At 42.7% G+C, this 6,653-nt stretch overlaps 1 non-coding gene across 1 annotated transcript; it reads left to right on the forward strand.

Moving 5' to 3' along the window:
- Nucleotides 1–545: 545 nt before the first annotated feature.
- Nucleotides 546–618, forward strand: TRNAM-CAU (transfer RNA methionine (anticodon CAU)). The gene has a single exon. It is a non-coding gene; the product is annotated as a tRNA-Met (tRNA).
- Nucleotides 619–6,653: the final 6,035 nt, after the last annotated feature.

The following is a 6,653-nucleotide window of genomic DNA, read 5'->3' on the forward strand; positions in this document are numbered from 1 at the left end:
AAGAAGAGTGGTCTCAGCCGCCGAGCTCCGGGCAGAGATGGAAACTTGGGGCGTCATAAGAGGCTGGGCACCGGACTGGATCTGGGGATCTGCGGTGGGGCCGGAGTAGTGTGCATTGTGTGTGCGCGTGTGTGTTTTCAAATCATTATGCATGTGCGCCCCGACACCAGTTGTTTGAGGCTGAGAGTGTCTCTGTGAACGCAGCACCCAGCACAAGGCTGGGGACACGGTAGGTGCCCAAGCAGTGTTTCACGAGATCACGCATGTGCAAACGCTTTGTAAACAGTCTACAAAAATAAGAGTTTACAACAGCAGGGCACATGGGGTCCGACAAGCCGCAGTGCTTGTTGATTGATAAATAGACCGGCAGGCGGAGGAAGACCGGAGCGGCGTGGCCGGTTCAGCCAGGGCCGGCACTGGGGCCGGCAACTCCTGTGTCGGGGGTCAGGGACTCAGCGGAGAAAATGAAAACGTGGTTTTCTGAGCATGCGCACTGGGCCGCCGCAGCAGCCTCATTATCCTACTCCGGGAAGCGCTTGCTAGGTGCCTCGTTAGCGCAGTAGGTAGCGCGTCAGTCTCATAATCTGAAGGTCGTGAGTTCGATCCTCACACGGGGCACGATACTTTTGTTCGCTCCAGCTCCTTCACTAGTCCTAGAATGATGTTTTAGCTGCTTGTGAGGGGACCTGTAGACCCTGGGCGTCCGCGCTTTTCCGCCCTGGGGTCAACAGCGTGTTGGCATAGCCAACCCGAAGTACTGAGGCGGGGCACTTTCGTTGATAGAAGATACCACTTTTCTGCTCCGCCGCCCTGCCGGCTCCGGCGTTCTGGGCCCCGGTGGGAGGACTGGAAGGGAGGCCGGCGCCTGAAGATGGGGCGGCAGGGGGTGGGGGATGGGGTGTGGGCACGTGAGGAAGACTAGCGCGCGGCGGGCTGGGGCCCGGGTGAGCCCCTCGGGAAGATCCCCACTCTCACCACCAGCGCTGCGGCCCGGGAACCCAGGAGGTGCACTCACCCTGCCGTCCCACCCTCCACCAGGTGTCCTGCCCTGGCTCTTGAGCCCTGTTGGTGGCGGGAACGTGCACAGCCCTGGGTGAGGGGAGCTCGGGGTGCTCGAGGTCCGGGAGGACGCTGAGGGCGCCGCTGGCTGCAAAGCCGCCTAATGGAGGCCCCAGGGCAGTGCCTGGAACCCAAAGCCTCCTGGGGAGGGTCCTGATTATCAACACCCGGCCCCAGGGAAGGGTGGGTCTAGGCAACTGTGGGGAAGTGGGCGGCACCGTGATGAGAGGCCAGAGAGTGCACCGCGCTGAACGCCTTGGTGAGGAGTTTGGGCTGCAGAGCTTTGCAGTGGCAGGAGAAGATGGGTCTCGGGGATGGGGGTGTTAGGGAGGTCATGCAGGCAGCAGCCCGGCCTAATGTGACAGGGGCTGTGCTGACTGCATCTGAAACAGTTGCTGCATTGCAATGATCACCCGTGAAATTTCTGATAATTCAGTCATTCTGAACAGGCCAAATAGCAAATTAAATTGAGATGTGATGTAAAAGGGAAGAACCTTCGTATTCTGTTACAAGTTAATCACTAAACGGATGTTGCCTATAAGCTTAAATTATACATAATGGCCCATCTCTGGGAACCCTGCTTCCCAGGTAATGAGCATTAAGCTGAAACACCTTTGTTTAACTCGCAGGAAACATCCTGACCAGGTCCACCTGTGCACGACTGCAGAGAGGAAGAAATGAACACATCCCCTCAGGAGGCTGATGGGAACCAGGAAGTGTTTGACTTTACTCCCCACCCCAAACACACACTTTTAGTATAAAAGAAGCCTGAATCTAGCTCAGGTAAGGTGGTTCTTTGGGATATGGGTCCACCGTCTTCTTGGTCTGCTGGCTTTCTGAATAGAGTCGCTATTCCTTGCCCCAGCAACTCGTCTCTCCATTTATTGGCCTGTCCTGCCTTGCTACTCCTGGCTAGCTGGCAGCTGGGGAATTTGGGGGGTAAGGCCCGGCAGCTGCTGCAACCGCTTGTCCTGAGGATCTTCCCTTCAAAACTCCCGACGCTGCACTGAGTGCCCCAGCGCTTGGCAGTTGGAGCAAGGAATCAACGTTTGGGAGCGGACAGGCTCTGTACAGTGGGGTAAGTTACTCCGGGTGTGTACAGCCAGGAACTTTATTTCCTCTCCATTTGGGGTTTGGGGATTTTTCTCCGGAATAAGCCAATTTGTATTTGAGTTGGGTACCCTGTTGGAGAGAGGAAAGAGTTGTTGGACTTTTACCTGATTTGTGAACTGGTTCATTTGTTTCTTTGGATGCTAGCATTTGTGTTCGCGGTTTGTGTTTTGCTCGTCTTGAAATTCTGTCTTTAAAAATGGGAAATGTTTTGGGGAAAGCGGGTGGGGTGGTGGTGGTGGTGGTGGGATGAATTGGGAGATTGGGATTGACATGTATACACCAATATGAACCTGCTGTATAAAACATTAAATTAAATTAAAAAAAATTTTAAACTAATAAGAACCTGCTGTATAAAAAATTAAATTAAATTAAAAAAAATTTTTTTAAAAAAGAAAAGTTTCAACTATCCCTAAAGAAAGTCCTCTGAGGTGCATTTTGGATAAGTGATCTGATCACAGCTATGAACCCATGGGTGAGGGGAAGATGATATTTTATTGTAACAATGTGTGGCCACAGTACCTGTTAGGATCTCCCCAAGGGGTTTAGGCAGGGTTATCTTGGGACCCTGTGCACAATGTACTGCTACCCTTGCTGTGTTAATTACTTCATTTATGGTCTCCTTATGGTCTCCGGTGTCATTGGTATATGTAAAACCTCAAGACCAAACTTGAGGGTTTACTTAGGATTTTCTGTTTGTCCTTTGCGTTTTTCGTTTCATTTTGTTTGGTACTATTTCTCCATTTACAGCCAAATCCGTTTTGTGATACTTAAAACTTCTACTGATGTCAAATGGAGGAAAGGAACAGAAAAAGACAAAACCGAAACCAAAACCTGTCTGTTCTTGTCCAAGAGAGGGACATTCCCAGGTAGAAAAGAAAGGTTCTACTTGGTTCCTAACATCACCAAAAGCTACAAATAGAAATAGAAGTGTCTTTTCCATTAATATTAGTAAAGAGGTTTAGCCATCTAGACAGGTGACCTTGATTTGTCCCATCTGCTAGAAACCCAATTTGAATCTAACCTCTTCTGTTACTGATGGGTTTTACACTGTTGGACCTGATTCATGGCTGAAATTTCAGAATGGTAACCATGAGGTCCCTGTGTTTGTGTACTTGTACATGTGTTATAGATGTGTGGCATTGCCAAAATTAATTTGTGAAAGAGCTCTATTTAATTGGCTTAAAGAAAATTAAGCACTCATATAAATACTCAAAAATAAAAGAAGCTGGCCAGAATGAATTTCGGGTTCACATGATCTAGGAAATATTCAGTATTGAATTAATATCTGGTATTAATTAGCTTGAGCTTGTTGGTTTGATTAATACATACATGTCTTTAGAGTCATCAACATTAAGTATAATACTTTTATTGTACTTAGGTTTACTAGAAATGAAGTAAGACCTTATTATTCCTGTTACAAAGTTTGTCAGCAAGAAAAACAACAATATGACAAAGATTTTAAGTAAATAAAATAGAGGTAAATGAGGTAAGACTTTAAGGTAGACTCTATAGGAATAATTATGTTTTGGGAATGTCTATCTAAAATAGTCTCTACAGATTTTCAAAATTTAAAACTAAACTAAGTTAAATTAAGAGAATTCATTGACTGGGTCATTTCGAATAGGATAAAACATTAGAACATTAATTTCTGGTCAGGTCTAAATTTACCTACTTTTGCCCTCTTAGGAGAGGAAGACTAAAGCAAAACTTTGTCAATCAGGAAATTCTGGTATGACAAAGAGTTTACAATTACTTGCTTTTTGGTTTTCACTAAAGATTAAGGTTTTAAGGTTAAGAATTGTGAAGGAAACACTTCAGTATGCAAAGATAAGGGATGTGTGTTTTCAGCAAAGAAGGTATGAGGAATGAAAATGCATTTTGTTAAAGGGAAAAGGGTGGTTTTGTCCTAGAAGTGGTTGTTTCTGAATGGAAAAGAAAATGAGGAACAGACTAACATGGATACAGAAAGTTGTGGAAGGTTTGTGGAGGAGGATCACTGAAAGAATTTTGTGCATAGACAGGACTGGCTAACAAGATTGAAGCTAATTAAGAAAATGAATCTTAAAGGTAAGGTGGTACAAAACCTGAATTTGGTTCTCTAAGAGGACAAAGTTTTCTTAAAATATTGAACTGCTTTTTTTTTTAATTTTTGAATTTTATTTTATTTATTTATACAGCAGGTTCTTATTAGTCATCCATTTTATACACATCAGTGTATACATGTCAATCCCAATCGCCCAATTCAGCACACCACCATCCCCACCCCACCGCGGTTTTCCCCCCTTGGTGTCCATACGTTTGTTCTCTACATCTGTGTCTCAACTTCTGCCTTGCAAACTGGTTCATATGTACCATTTTTCTAGGTTCCACATACATGCGTTAACATACGATATTTGTTTTTCTCTTTCTGACTTACTTCACTCTGTATGACAGTCTCTAGATCCATCCACGTCTCAACAAATGACTCAATTTCGTTCCTTTTTATGGCTGAGTAATATTCCATTGTATATATGTGCCACATCTTCTTTAGCCATTTGTCTGTCGATGGGCATTTAGGTTGCTTCCATGACCTGGCTATTGTAAATAGTGCTGCAATGAACATTGGGGTGCATGTGTCTTTTTGAATTATGGTGTTCTCTGGGTATATGCCCAGTAGTAGGATTGCTGGATCATATGGTAATTCTATTTTTAGTTTTTTAAGGAACCTCCATACTGTTCTCTATAGTGGCTGTATCAATTTACATTCCCACCAACAGTGCAAGAGGGTTCCCTTTTCTCCACACCCTCTCCAGCATTTGTTGTTTGTAGATTTTCTGATGATGCCCATTCTAACTGGTGTGAGGTGATACCTCACTGTAGTTTTGAGTTGCATTTCTCTAATAATTAGTGACGTTGAGCATATTTTCATGTGCTTCTTGGCCATCTGTATGTCTTCTTTGGAGAAATGTCTATTTAGGTCTTCTGCCCATTTTTGGATTGGGTTGTTTGTTTCTTTAATATTGAGCTGCATGGGCTGTTTATATATTTTGGAGATTAATCCTTTGTCCGTTGATTCATTTGCAAATATTTTCTCCCATTCTGAAGGTTGTCTTTTCGTCTTGTTTATGGAGAAACAACTTTTAGTTTTATTGATCTTTGCTATTGTTTTCTTTGTTTCTATTTCATTTATTTCTGCTCTGATCTTTATGATTTCTTTCCTTCTGCTAACTTTGGGTTTTGTTTGTTCTTCTTTCTCTAGTTTCTTTAGGTGTAAGGTTAAATTGTTTACTTGAGATTTTTCTTGTTTCTTGATGTAAGCTTGTGTAGCTATAAACTTCCCTCTTAGAACTGCTTTTGCTGCATCCCATAGGGTTTGGATCGTCGTGTTTTCATTGTCATTTGTCTCTTCATTGTCATTTGTCTCTTCATTGTCATTTGTCTCTTCATTGTCATTTGTCTCTAGGTATTTTTTGATTTCCTCTTTGATTTCTTCAGTGATCTCTTGGTTATTTAGTAACGTATTGTTTAGCCTCCATGTGTTTGTGTTTTTTACGTTTTTTTCCCCTCCTGGATCATCTTCACTATCATTATTCTGAATTCTTTTTCTGGAAGGTTGCCTATCTCCACTTCATTTAGTTGTTTTTCTGGGGTTTTATCTTGTTCCTTCATCTGGTACATAGCCCTCTGCCTTTTCATCTTGTCTGTCTTTTTGTGAATATGGTTTTTGTTCCACAGGCTGCAGGATTGTAGTTCTTGCTTCTGCAGTCTGCCCTCTTGAACTGCTTTTTGTAATAGATTGTGAGCTTCTTTAAATGATCTGTATTTGCCATTGAGATCTTTTATTATCACTGGTTAAGTGAATGAGTATTGTTTCACAGTGACCTATGATTCTGTTTGACCAAGTGTTTTAAAGCTTTTTGACATTTTTGACAGACTTCCCAAAGATCAAATTCTAAATGAAGTTCATTTGACCTCTAGCTAACTTTGAGGTTTTTCATGGGGTCCCTGGAACACCTCAAATTATTTGTTTCTCTCCATTTCAGAGAGAGGAGTATTAAACTAACTAGGCTTATTTGGTATGTTAAGTTACATGGGGAGCATTGTCAAATAAGTGGTGATACAGTCTAAGAAGTTTTATCTTATGGGTAAACATTATTAATATGCACATTCTAGAAACTATATGGAACTCCTACAATTCTGGTATATCCTAGTAAATGATATTGGTCATGATTTTAGTAATTATCTTAAATTGTTGTATGTCACAGCAATAACCAAGTTTCTTTTCAATTGCACTGTAATCCCAGTTGGTTGATGCCAAAGCAAAAAGGCATCCTTTCAATGGTTAGAGATGATCAATTGCTATCTGTGGTTTTACAGTGGCTTTTGAACACCACTATAGCTCTTTTGTGAGGAAGCAGGAAGAATGATGAAGTCCTTTATGTGCAAGCATTTGTGTTATTACATCAGGGAAAATAAGAAGGGAAGGGAATAAGAGTGAGGAT

This window comes from Balaenoptera acutorostrata, chromosome 17 (assembly GCF_949987535.1).
Source record: "Balaenoptera acutorostrata chromosome 17, mBalAcu1.1, whole genome shotgun sequence".
NCBI classification, from domain to species: Eukaryota; Metazoa; Chordata; class Mammalia; order Artiodactyla; family Balaenopteridae; genus Balaenoptera; species Balaenoptera acutorostrata.